The sequence below is a fragment of the Lolium perenne genome, chromosome 4, assembly GCF_019359855.2.
Source record: "Lolium perenne isolate Kyuss_39 chromosome 4, Kyuss_2.0, whole genome shotgun sequence".
Lineage (NCBI taxonomy): Eukaryota > Viridiplantae > Streptophyta > Magnoliopsida > Poales > Poaceae > Lolium > Lolium perenne.
In genome coordinates this window covers 388,809,008-388,822,120 of record NC_067247.2, presented here as the reverse complement: position 1 = coordinate 388,822,120, position 13,113 = coordinate 388,809,008, and positions in this window count along the sequence as shown.

Sequence of the window (13,113 nt, the reverse complement as noted above, 5' to 3'; positions counted from 1 at the left end):
GGCTCTCCATCAAGAAACGACATCTTGGTCTCGGGGATCCTGAAACTAGCAGCACGGCTTATGTATTTAAACCTGTTTTCATACTCACAGTTCTGATTCTGAAAATCATAGAGTTGTGCTTGGAGCTTGTTGGTGGTGTCGTGAAGTGAGAGGATATCGCTCCAAAGCTTTGCAGTTTCCTTCTCCTTTAGGACCCTGGACATCCTTGACCTGCAGTTCTCCTTCAACGAGCAGCAACTCCTTGGGGTGCATCCTCAGCTCCTCCATGTACAAGTTGCCAACATCCTTGCTGGAGCTGTCCTTCGGAGTTTCCGACGAAGACATGATGGCTCTAGATCCGAAGCAAATCTGGCGTAAACAACTCGAAACAAAACACGTCGAGAAAACGATATACGGACCTCCGTGGGTCCTGGGATTATATAGCAAAAAATTTCTCGACAAAAGGAAAGTACCAGATCGAACCAGAGTCGGAAAGGGGCGACGGGGCGGCCAAACCATAGGCCGGCGCGGGCCTAGGTCAGGCCGCGCCGCCCTATGGTGGCACCCCCTCGTGCGTCCTTTCCACTCCGTTTCGAACTCGTAATTTCTCATATTTTCCAAAAACAGCAAAAATATAGTTCGGAAAGTAAATTGCGTACTTTTCATTACCAGTACTGTTACCTATTCGAAGTCGAGTTCTGGCGGACTGTCAATTTGCCCTTTGATGTAGGCCTCCGGTGTTTCCACTTGAATAATATCAACATCAACATTATAAGAATCACCCGAGATATAATGCTTGAGTCTTTGTCCATTCACCACTTGCGTAGCATTGCCTTGGAGAGAGCTAATTTTGATTGCTCCTGAACGATACACCTCCTCGACAACATATGGTCCTTCCCATTTCGAGAGTAATTTCCCCGCAAAGAATCTCGAGACGAGACCGATACAATAGGACTTTATCCCCAATATTAAATTCTCTTTTGATAATCCTCCTATCATGCCATTTTTTAACTTTCTCTTTAAAGAGTTTAGCATTTTCATATGCTTCACTTCTCCATTCATCTAGAGAACTCAATTGCAACAACCTCTTATCACCGGCAAGTTTAGGATCTTTATTTAATTCTCTAACAGCCCAATAAGCTTTGTGCTCTAGTTCTAGAGGTAAATGACAAGCTTTCCCATAAACCATTTTATAAGGTGACATTCCCATGGGATTTTTATAAGCAGTTCTATAAGCCCAAAGTGCATCCTTCAATTTACTAGCCCAATTCTTTCTAGTTTTATTAACGGTCTTTCCCAAAATAGATTTAATCTCTCTATTTGATAATTCTACTTGACCACTAGTTTGAGGATGATAAGCGAAGCAATTCTATGATTAATACCATACTTAGCAAGAGTTTTTCTAAAACCTCCATGAATAAAATGAGAACCTCCATCGGTCATAATATATCTAGGTACTCCAAATCTAGGAAAAATAATATCTAAGAGCATTCTTAAAGAGGTCTCACCATCAGCACTTTTTGTAGGTATAGCTTCCACCCATTTAGTAACATAATCAACAGCAACAAGTATATGAGTGTTACCTTCCGAAGACGGAAAAGGTCCCATGAAGTCAAATCCCCAACAATCAAACGGTTCAATATCAAGAGTATAATTCATAGGCATTTCATTGCGTCTGGATATATTACCATCGGTTTGGCATTCATCACAAGTTAAAATAAACTTTCTCGCATCCTTGAAGAGAGTTGGCCAATAAAAACCTGATTGTAAAACCTTTTGCGCGGTTCTTTCTCCGAGCGTGAGGTCCTCGATAAGCACTACCATGACATTTACTCAATATTTCTTGTTGTTCATACTCAGGAACACATCTTCGCATAATACCATCCACTCCTTCTTTATATAAGTGTGGGTCATCCCAGAAATAATGCCTCAAGTCATAAAAGAATTTCCTCCTTTGCTGAGCTGAAAAGGTTGGAGGCAAGTACTTGGAAACAATAAAGTTAGCATAATCAGCATACCAAGGACTGTCTCGCGAGCTCACCTTTATTACAGCCAATTGTTCATTTGGAAAACTATCATTAACAGGAACAGGATCATAAGCAATATTTTCCAATCTAGACAAATTAAAAGCAACAGGATTATCAGCACCTTTCCTATCTACAATATGTAGATCAAATTCTTGCAAAAGAAGTACCCATCTAATAAGCCTCGGCTTAGCATCTTTCTTTGTCATTAGGTATCTAATTGCAGCATGATCAGTATGAATAGTAACTTTTGAATCAACAATATAAGATCTAAATTTATCACAAGCAAAGACTACAGCTAATAATTCCTTTTCAGTTGTAGCATAATTTCTTTGAGCAGCATCAAGAGTTTTACTAGCATAATGAATAACATTCAGTTTTTTATCTACTCGCTGTCAAAGAACAGCGCCTACAAGAAAATCACTAGCATCACACATAATTTCAAAGGGTAAGTTCCAATCGGGGGTTCAACTATAGGAGCAGTTGTTAAGGCTTTTTAAGAGTTTCAAAGCTTCCTTACAATCGTCATCAAAAACAAATGGTACATCTTTTTGAAGAAGATTAGTAAGAGGCTTTGAAATCTTGGAGAAATCTTTAATAAATCTCCTATAAAACCCAGCATGACCAAGAACACTACGAATACCTTTAACATCCCTCGGATAGGGCATCTTCTCAATTGCTTCAACTTTAGCTCTATCAACTTCAATACCTCTCTCAGAAATTTTATGTCCCAATACAATTCCTTCATTAACCATAAAGTGGCATTTCTCCCAATTAAGAACAAGGTTAGTTTCTTCACATCTCTGCAAAACTTTATCAAGGTTTCTAAGCAACTATCAAAAGAATTCCCATAGACGGAAAAATCATCCATGAATACCTCTACAATACTTTCACAAAAACCATGAAAAATAGCAGACATGCATCTTTGAAAAGTAGCAGGAGCATTACATAAACCAAAAGGCATGCGTCTATAAGCATAAGTTCCATAAGGACAAGTAAAGGTGGTTTTCTCTTGATCTTTAGCTTTAACAGCAATTTGTGAAAACCTGCAATAACCATCAAGAAAGCAAAAATGAGTATTTTTAGACAATCTTTCTAGCATTTGATCAATAAATGGTAAAGGGTAATGATCTTTCTTAGTAACTTTATTAACTTTTCGAAAATCAATGCACATTCTATACCCTACAACTACTCTTTGAGGAATGAGCTCATCATTATCATTAGGCACAACAGTCATACCTCCTTTCTTGGGAACGCAATGCACAGGACTAACCCATCTACTATCAGCAATAGGATATATAATACCAGCTTCAAGAAGTCGTAATACCTCATTCCTTACCACTTCCTTCATCTTCGGAATTAGACGACGCTGAGGTTCAACAACAGGCTTTGCATCATCTTCCATATTAATAGCATGTTGGCATATAGACGGAGAAATCCCCTTCAAATCATCAAGAGTGTAGCCAATAGCGCCTCGATGCTTCTTCAATATTTCCAATAACCTTTCTTCCTCAATCTCTGAAAGCTTAGAACTAATAATAACAGGATATATTTTCTTATCATCAATATGAGCATATTTAAGATTATCAGGTAAAGGCTTTAAATCAAAAACAGGATCTTCCTTTGGTGGCGGTGTTGTACCCAAATCTTCCACCGGTAAATCATGCTTGAGAATAGGTTGGCGAAGAAAAATTTCCTCAAGCTCATCTCTTTCTTTCCTAAAAATTTCGCTCTCGCTATCCTCCAAATGTTGCTGCAAAGGATTATTAGGAACAAGGACAATAGATGCACATTGCTCCATTTTAAAATCATTACTAGGCAAATCAGCTTTATAAGGGGTTTTAGTAAATTTAGAGAAGTTAAACTCATAAGATTTACCAGCAAATTTAGTCAAAATTTTCTCTTTCTTGCAATCTATAATAGCTCCACAAGTATTTAGAAAAGGTCTACCAAAAATAATAGGACAATAATCACTAGCAGCAGAACCAAGTACCAAAAAGTCAGCAGGATATTTAATCTTACCGCATAAAACTTCCACATCTCGAACAATACCAATTGGAGAAATAGTTTCTCTATTAGCCAGCTGAATAACCACATCAATATCTTCAAGTTCACAAGAATCAATTTCGTGCATAATCTCCGTGTAAAGCTCATACGGAATAGCACTAACACTTGCACCAATATCACATAATCCATAATAACAATGATCACCAATTTTAACAGATAGCATAGGAACACTAGCTTGTTTGGGTTTATTAGGATGTGAGACAATATTAGAAGCATCTTCACAGAAAATAATATGACCATCCTCCACATTTTCAGTCACAAGATCTTTAACTATTGCAACAGCAGGTTCAACTTTTATTTGTTCTTCAGGTTCTACAGGTTTCTTTTCACTTTTATGAACCGCACTATTTATAACAGAGTACTCCTTCATTTTAGCAGGGAAAGGAGTTTTTTCAATATAAACTTCAGGAATAACACGATCAGCAGTTTCAACTACAACGCATTTATTAATAGATGAATCAATTTTATCTTTATACGGTTCATGATACTTATCAAAATTCTTCTTTGGCAATTCATAATGAGAGGCAAAAGCTTTATAAAGATTTACAGCAACTTGAGAATCAAGACCATATATAGCACTCATATTACAAAATTTATCAGTATCCATAAAAGCTTCAATGCATTTATAATCATAAATTATACCTGATTCTCTATCCTTATCGTTCTCCCAACCTTCAGTATTTTCTTGGATCCGATCAAGAAGGTCCCTTTTAAACTCTTCTTTGTTGCGTGTAAATGATCCAGAACAAGAAGTATCCAGCAAGGTCTTGTCTTGAAAAGAAAGTCTTGCATAGAAATTATCAATAATAACATTACCAGGAAGCTCATGAATGGGGCATTTGAGCATTAAAGACTTCAATCTCCCCCAAGCTTGGGCAATACTCTCTCCATCATGAGGCCAAAAATTATATATGCGATTCCGATCCTTATGAATTTCACTTGGAGGATAGAACTTAGAATAAAACCGGGGCACAATATCATTCCATTCAAGAGAATCCCCATTATCCAGTAATTTATACCAATGCGCTGCTTTACCGGACAGCGACAAAGAGAATAGTTTCTTCCTCACTTCATCCATAGCAATACCTGCACATTTGAATAACCCGCATAATTCATGCAAAAACAGTAAATGATCACCGGGATGGACAGTTCCATCCCCTTCATAGCGGTTATCCATAACACGTTCAATAATTTTCATAGGTATTTTATATGGTATTACTTCCTCACCTGGCGCCTCATCCACTACCGTTGCAGTAGTAGTAGATTTCCCAAATAGAAATTGAAGAGAAGATCTCTCCATAATGACTTATAGCAGCAGTCGGAAATAAATTCAGCACAACAAGTAAAGGTTTTCCTTACCAATTCCACTTACCAATAGCGCTTCACTCCCGGCAACGGCGCCAGAAAATAGTCTTGATGACCCACAAGTATAGGGGTGTATCGTAGTATCTTCGATAAGTAAGAATGTCGATCCCAACGAGGAGCAGAAGGTGTTGACAAGCAGTTTCGATGAAGGATTCACGTAAATGCTCACAGACAAGTATTCAGGGGGTTTGATGTAACAGTTGAATAAAGTACGAGTATGTAAAGTGCGAGAGTAATAATTGCAGCGAGTGGCCCAATCCTTTTTAGCACAAAGGACAAGCCGGTTTGTTTACTTATAATGACCAAACGTTCTCGAGGACACACGGGATTTTAGTCTAGTGCTTTCGCTACATACGGCTAAATAATCTTCATTGTTGTGATAAGTGTTGTGTGGGTGAACCTATGCTAATGTACCGCCCTTCCTAGGACTAATACATACTTGTGATTATACCCCTTGCAAGCATCCGCAACTACAAGAAAGTAATTAAGAATTAAATCTAACCACAGCCTTAAACTACGAGATCCTGCAATCCCTCCCGCATCGATATACCAACGGGGGTTTAGGTTTCTGTCACTCCGGCAACCCCGCAATTGGCAAACGAGTACAAGATGCATTCCCCTAGGCCCATAAATGGTGAAGTGTCATGTAGTCGACGTTCACATGACACCACTAGAAGAATAACACCACAACTTAAATATCACACCATTGAATATTACTCAACCATAATTCACTACTAACATTTAGACTTCACCCATGTCCTCAAGAACTAAACGAACTACTCACGAGACATCATACGGAACATGATCAGAGGTGATATGATGATGAATAACAATCTGAACATAAACTTGGTTCAATGGTTTCACTCAATAGCATCAACAACAAGTAGAAATCGATACTGGGAGAGTTTCCCCTATCAAACAATCAAGATCAAACCCAAATTGCTACGGCGGTGGCGGTGTCCAGCGGTGATGACGGCGGTGATGATGGTGGAGATGATGATGATGGTGATGGCGATGATGTCCAGCTCGATGACGGTGTCGATGGCGTCGATTTCCCCCTCCCGGAGGGAATTTCCCCAGATTCCTGCCCGCCGGAGAGCTCTTTCTCTCTGGTGTTCTCCGCCCCGCAGGCGGTCAGACTCTTCGCGAGGTACCCTCTGTGGCTTAGGTCTTCGGGACGAAGGGTTTGGCGAAGAAAAGGAGGCGAAAAGGGTCGTGGGCCCCTGCACCATAGGCCGGCGCGGCCAGGGCCTGGGTCGCGCCCGCCCTAGGGTGTGGGCCCACCCTGGCTGCTCCTGGCTCCTCCTTCTGGCTTCCTTCGTCATCTTGAAAAATAGGATTTTTGGTATAATTTCCTTCCAGAGTTGATCTTCCGAAATATTGCGTTCTGACGGTGCTTTTTCCAGCAGAATCCTGGCTCCGGTGTTCGATCCTCCAATAATGATGAAACATGCAAAATAGATGAAATAACATAAGTATTGTGTCCCAATATGAAATATATCAATGAATAATAGCAAATTATGATATAAAATAGTGATGCAAATTGGACGTATCAGTTAGTTCCAGAAAATGCACGAATATGATATAAAGTGTGCATAAAACATGTAGATAACATCAATAATGTGGCATGGAACATAAGAAATTATCGATACGTCGGAGACGTATCAGAAAACACAAAGTTCTCTAGGCATACCCATTGGAGTGAAAATCCAAACAAGATACAAATAGCAACAATGGGCATGATTCAAAGTATATCAAGAACCATAAAACATTTTGAAAATAGTTTTTGCAATAAGATCATTTAGCCTTATATAGTCAAATCAAGTTGTAATTGAGGCTCAATGAGGGGCGGGGGATTACTCCCCCTATGTGAAAGCGCAAATGTCATGAGACCTCTAAGAGACATGCTTGGGTCCATATAATGACATTGGGTCTTTTTATGTTGCACACATAGGTATGCATCATACCAAGACATGGTAAGATGACTATCCCCATATGTGCTATGCCTCTAAGCTAAATAGCAAGATAAATGCAAGAATATAGTGCAAGAAGTTAATCAATCCAAGTTTTTAGGATCAAGAATACCAAGTTCTCTTCTCAAGTTAACAAACCAGCTTCAGGCGAAGGCTTAGTGAAAATATCCGCCAATTGGTAGGTTGTTCCCACATGAGTGAGATCAATATCCTTATTGGCAACATGATCACGTAGGAAGTGATGGCGAATGTCAATATGTTTGGTGCGCCAATGTTGAACCGGGTTATTGGTGATCTTAATTGCACTTTCATTGTCACAAAGAAGAGGCACCGTACCAAGAGACACACCATAGTCTTTCAAGGTTTGCTTCATCCATAACAATTGAGTGCAACAAGATGCCGCGGATATGTATTCGGCTTCGGCAGTGGATAAAGCGGTGGAGTTTTGTTTCTTGGATGACCAACTCACCAATGACCGGCCAAGAAATTGGCAAGCCCCGGAGGTAGACTTCCGGTCAACCTTGTCACCGGCCCAATCGGAATCCGAATAGCCAATGAGTTCAAAGGTTGACCCCTTTGGATACCATAGCCCGAGAGTAGGAGTGAGAACAAGGTATCTTAGAATCCGTTTGACCGCCATTAAATGGCTCTCCTTAGGAGCGGATTGAAAACGAGCACACATCCCTACACTTAGCATGATATCCGGCCTAGAGGCACAAAGGTAGAGCAAGGATCCTATCATGGAGCGGTATACCTTTATGTACACATCCTTCTCACCGTCACATGAGCCAAGTTGCCCCTTTACGGGCATGGGTGTCTTCATTGGGCTTGCATTGGTCATGTTGAATTTCTTGAGCATGTCCTTCACATACTTTTCTTGAGAGATGAAGGTGCCTTTTGCAAGTTGCCTCACTTGGAAGCCTAGGAAGAACTTCAACTCTCCCATCATGGACATCTCAAATTTCCTAGTCATCAATATCTCAAAAGCTTTGTTATGATTGGGGTTAGTTCCACCAAAGATAATATCATCAACATATATTTGACATATAAATAGGCCACCCCCTTTAACCCGCTTGGTGAAAAGGGTGGAGTCGACCGTACCCATGCAAAACCCATCATGTAGTAAGAAATCCCTAAGGAACTGTTGACGTCAGAAACCCACCGGCGGGCAGCGACGGGCAACACCGTAGAGCCGGGAACAACCTAGGGCTGCGGCTGGTCCCTCCGAGCGACGGCCCACAAAGCCTTCTGGTCACACGTCCGATGCTGATTGCAAGGTGATACGTCTCCGACGTATCGATAATTTCTTATGTTCCATGCCACATTATTGATGTTATCTACATGTTTTATGCACACTTTATGTCATATTCGTGCATTTTCTGGAACTAACCTATTAACAAGATGCCGAAGTGCCGATTCTTTGTTTTCTGCTGTTTTTGGTTTCAGAAATCCTAGTAAGGAAATATTCTCGGAATTGGACGAAATCAAAGCCCAGGGGCCTATTTTCTCACGAAGCTTCCAGAAGTCCGAAGGAGAGACGAAGAGGGGCCACGGAGGGGCCACACCATAGGGCGGCGCGGCCCCCCCTTGGCCACGCCGGCCTGTAGTGTGGGGCCCCCGTGCCGCCTCTTGACCTGCCCTTCCGCCTATAAAAAGTCTCCGTGACGAAACCCCCAGTACCGAGAACCACGATACGGAAAACCTTCCAGAGACGCCGCCGCCGCCGATCCCATCTCGGGGGATCCAGGAGATCGCCTCCGGCACCCTGCCGGAGAGGGGAATCATCTCCCGGAGGACTCTACGCCGCCATGGTCGCCTCCGGTGTGATGTGTGAGTAGTCTACCCCTGGACTATGGGTCCATAGCAGTAGCTAGATGGTTGTCTTCTCCCCATTGTGCTATCATTGTCGGATCTTGTGAGCTGCCTAACATGATCAAGATCATCTATCTGTAATTCTATATGTTGCGTTTGTTGGGATCCGATGAATAGAGAATACTTGTTATGTTGATTATCAAAGTTATGCTTATGTGTTGTTTATGATCTTGCATGCTCTCCGTTACTAGTAGATGCTCTGGCCAAGTAGATGCTTGTAACTCCAAGAGGGAGTACTTATGCTCGATAGTGGGTTCATGCCTGCATTGACACAGGACAGTGTGAAAGTTCTAAGGTTGTGTTGTCTTGTTGCCACTAGGGATAAAACATTAGTGCTATGTTCAAGGATGTAGTCACTAGTTACATTACGCACCATACTTAATGCAATTGTCTCGTTGTTTGCAACTTAATACCGGAGGGTTCGGATGATAACACGAAGGTGGTCTTTTTAGGCATAGATGCAGTTGGATGACGGTCTATGTACTTTGTCGTAATGCCCAATTAAATCTCACTATACTCATCATGATATGTATGTGCATGGTCATGCTCTCTTTATTTGTCAATTGCCCAACTGTAATTTGTTCACCCAACATGTTGTTCGTCTTATGGGAGAGACACCTCTAGTGAACTGTGGACCCCGGTCCAATTCTCTTCTTGAAATACAATCTCTTTGCAATACTTGTTCTACTGTTTTCTGCAAACAATCATCTTCCACACAATACGGTTAACTCTTTGTTACAGCAAGCCGGTGAGATTGACAACCTCACTTTGTTTCGTTGGGGCAAAGTACTTTGGTTGTGTTGTGCGGGTTCCACGTTGGCGCCGGAATCCCTGGTGTTGCGCCGCACTACATCCCGCCGCCATCAACCTTCAACGTGCTTCTTGGCTCCTCCTGGTTCGATAAACCTTGGTTTCTTTCTGAGGAAAACTTGCTGCTGTGCGCATCATACCTTCCTCTTGGGGTTGCCCAACGAACGTGTGAAATACACGCCATCAAGCTCTTTTCTGGCGCCGTTGCCTGGAAGATCAAGACACGCTGCAAGGGGAGTCTCCACTTCTCAATCTCTTTACTTTGTTTTTGTCTTGCTTAGTTTTATTTACTACTTTGTTTGCTGCACTAAATCAAAATACAAAAAAATTAGTTGCTAGTTTTACTTTATTTGCTATCTTGTTTGCTATATCAAAAATACAAAAAAATTAGTTTACTTGCATTTACTTTATCTAGTTTGCTTTATTTCTGTTGCTAAAATGGCCAACGCTGAAAATACTAAGTTGTGTGACTTCACAACCACAAATAATAATGATTTCTTATGCACACCTATTGCTCCACACCTGCTACTACAGCAGAATTCTTTGAAATTAAACCTGCTTTCTATGAATCTTGTTATGCGAGAGCAATTTTCTGGTGTTAGTTACGATGATGCTGCTGCCCATCTTAATAATTTTGTTGAATTATGTGAAATGCAAAAGTATAAGGATGTAGATGGTGACATTATAAAATTAAAATTGTTCCCTTTCTCATTAAGAGGAAGAGCTAAAGATTGGTTGCTATCTCTGCCTAAGAATAGTATTGATTCATGGACTAAATGCAAGGATGCTTTTATTGGTAGATATTATCCCCCTGCTAAAATTATATCTTTGAGGAGTAGCATAATGAATTTTAAACAATTAGATACTGAACATGTTGCTCAAGCTTGGGAAAGAATGAAATCTCTGGTTAAAAATTGCCCAACCCATGGACTGACTACTTGGATGATCATCCAAACCTTCTATGCAGGACTAAATTTTTCTTCACGGAATTTATTGGATTCAGCTGCTGGAGGTACCTTTATGTCCATCACTCTTGGTGAAGCAACAAAGCTTCTTGATAATATGATGATCAACTACTCTGAATGGCACACGGAAAGAGCTCCACAAGGTAAGAAGGTAAATTCTGTCGAAGAAACCTCTTCCTTGAGTGATAAGATTGATGCTATTATGTCTATGCTTGTGAATGATAGGACTAATATTGATCCTAATAATGTTCTGTTAGCTTCATTGGTTGCACAAGAAGAACATGTTGATGTAAACTTCATTAAAAATAATAATTTCAACAACAATGCTTACCGGAACAATTCTAGTAACAACTATAGGCCATATCCTTATAATAATGGCAACGGCTATGGTAATTCTTATGGGAATTCTTACAACAATAATAGGAGTTCACCCCTGGACTTGAAGCCATGCTTAAAGAATTTATTAGTACACAAACTGCTTTTAACAAATCTGTTGAAGAAAAGCTTGGGAAAATTGATATACTTGCTTCTAAAGTCGATAGCCTTGCTGCTGATGTTGATCTTTTGAAATCAAAAGTTTTGCCTAATGAGAATCATCATAATAAAATTACTACTACAGCAAATGCCATTCAAGTTAGAATTAATGAGAATATAAGATTAATGGCTGAACTGCGTGCTAGGTGGGATAGAGAACAAAATGAAAAACTAGCTAAAGAAAAGAATATAGCTAAAGTTTGGACTATTACCACCACTAGTAATGCTAATGCTACACATGTTGCTGCACCTCCTACTCATACTAATAAAAGAATTGGTGTTAGCAATGTTTCCACTTCTAATGCAAAGCGCGAAAAAGCGCACAAGCTTGCTAAAGCTAAAATCTGCGTGTGATATAGCTGCTGAAATTTTTTCCAACATTGGGGATGATGATCCCATTGCTTTAGATTATAATGGTTTGAATTTTGATGATTGCCACATCTCTGAAGTTATAAAGTTCTTGCAAAAACTTGCTAAAAGTCCTAATGCTAGTGCTATAAATTTGGCTTTTACACATCATATTACAAATGCTCTTATAAAAGCTAGAGAAGAGAAACTAGAGCGCGAAGCCTCTATTCCTAAAAAGCTAGAGGATGGTTGGGAGCCCATCATTAAGATGAAGATTAAAGATTTTGATTGTAATGCTTTATGTGATCTTGGTGCAAGTATTTCTGTTATGCCTAAGAAAATTTATAATATGCTTGACTTGCCACCATTTGAAAAATTGTTATTTGGATGTTAATCTTGCTGATCATTCTACAAAGAAACCTTTGGGTAAAGTTGATAATGTTCGCATTACCGTTAACAATAACCTTGTTCCCGTTGATTTTGTTGTCTTGGATATTGAATGCAATGCATCTTGTCCCATTATATTGGGAAGACCTTTTCTTCGACTGTTGGTGCTATTATTGATATGAAGGAAGGTAATATAAAATATCAATTTCCTCTCAAGAAAGGTATGGAACACTTCCCTAGAAAGAGAATGAAGGTACCTTTTGATTCTATTATGAGAACAAATTATGATGTTGACACTTCGTCTCTTGATAATACTTGATACACACTTTCTGCGCCTAGCTGAAAGGCGTTAAAGAAAAGCGCTTATGGGAGACAACCCATGTTTTTACCTACAGTACTTTGTTTTTATTTTGTATCTTGGAAGTTGTTTACTACTGTAGCAACCTCTCCTTATCTTAGTTTTGTGTTTTGTTGTGCCAAGTTAAGCCGTTGATAGAAAAGTAAGTACTAGATTTAGATTACTGCACAGTTCCAGATTTCTTTGCTGTCACGAATCTGGGTCCACCTCCCTGTAGGTAACTCAGAAAATTAAGCCAATTTACGTGCATGATCCTCAGATATGTACGCAACTTTCATTAAATTTGAGAATTTTCATTTGAGCAAGTCTGGTGCCATTTTAAAATTCGTCAATACGAACTGTTCTGTTTTGACAGATTCTGCCTTTTATTTCGCATTGCCTCTTTCGCTATGTTGGATGAATTTCTTTGATCCACTAATGTCCAGTAGCAT